This window comes from Octopus bimaculoides, unplaced genomic scaffold (assembly GCF_001194135.2).
Source record: "Octopus bimaculoides isolate UCB-OBI-ISO-001 unplaced genomic scaffold, ASM119413v2 Scaffold_87242, whole genome shotgun sequence".
In the NCBI taxonomy this organism is placed as follows: domain Eukaryota; kingdom Metazoa; phylum Mollusca; class Cephalopoda; order Octopoda; family Octopodidae; genus Octopus; species Octopus bimaculoides.
This window is the reverse complement of record NW_026358850.1, coordinates 7,393-8,476: the sequence shown is the minus strand read 5'-3', so window position 1 is coordinate 8,476 and position 1,084 is coordinate 7,393. Positions and strand designations below refer to the sequence as shown.

The window sequence follows — 1,084 nt, the reverse complement described above, 5'->3', positions numbered from 1 at the left end:
GTTTATTGAGCGAAAACACCTAAAGCTCCACGAGGCTCCGGCAGGGGATGGTGGCGAACCCTGCTGTATTCTTCCACCACAACTTTCTCTCACTCTTTCTTCCTGTTTCTGCTGTGCCTGTAATTCAAAGGGTCAGCCTTGTCACACTCTGTGTCACACCGAATATCTCCGAGAACTACGTTAAGGGTACACGTGTCTGTGGAGTGCTCAGCCACTTGCACGTTAATTTCACGAGCAGGCTGTTCCGTTGATCGGATCAACTGGAACCCTCGACGTCATAAGCGACGGAGTGCCAACAATTCTATCGTTGAGTTTTGCTGAACAGCAAAGTTATGGGAGCGTAAATACGCCAACACCCGTTGTCCAGCGACAAATACAGACACAAAAGCACTCATATATAAATAGATAAATAGATAGATAGATAGACAGATAGATAGACAGACAGACAGATAGATAGATAGATAGATATGTTTCTCTATTAGCCACACAGGGCTGAACACAGAGAGGGGACAAGTTACAAACTAGAGCTTTTCTTTTGGGGGAAGAGAAGGACGGAAAAAGGGGGGGGGGAGAGATTTTCGATCAAAATGGATCGTAAAAAAAACGATCAATAGGGGTCGTATATCACAGAAATGTCATGATGTAAAGTGTGAAGGGGGAAACAGATTAAGTGGGAAGAAAAGCCTACGGACAAAAAAGTATTGGATTGGCCAGTATGGGGCTCGAACCCACGACATTCGCGTTATTAGCACGGCGCTCTAACCAACTGAGCTAACCAGACAGACAAATAGATTGACAGACAGACAGACAGACAGACAGATAGATAGATAGATAGATAGGTAGATAGATATGTTTTTATCTGTAACGTTATGAATCGTATATTTACGACGTCCATATTGGCTCTGCTCGATTGTGTAGTTGTTTTATGTTTCGTGATTTGAAAACAAGAAGTATATCCGTTAAATGTGTTCTTTGATTGAAATCTGGACGTTGGAACATTTGAACATCGAATTTTTTCTTATCTTTTTCTTATTTATTTATAGATAGATAGAGCTATCTATCTATCTATCTATTTGTCTATATA

General features: G+C 41.2%; 1 non-coding gene across 1 annotated transcript; it reads right to left on the bottom strand.

Moving 5' to 3' along the window:
• Positions 1-707: 707 nt before the first annotated feature.
• Trnai-aau (transfer RNA isoleucine (anticodon AAU)) lies at positions 708-781 on the bottom strand. The gene has a single exon. It is a non-coding gene; the product is annotated as a tRNA-Ile (tRNA).
• Positions 782-1,084: the final 303 nt, after the last annotated feature.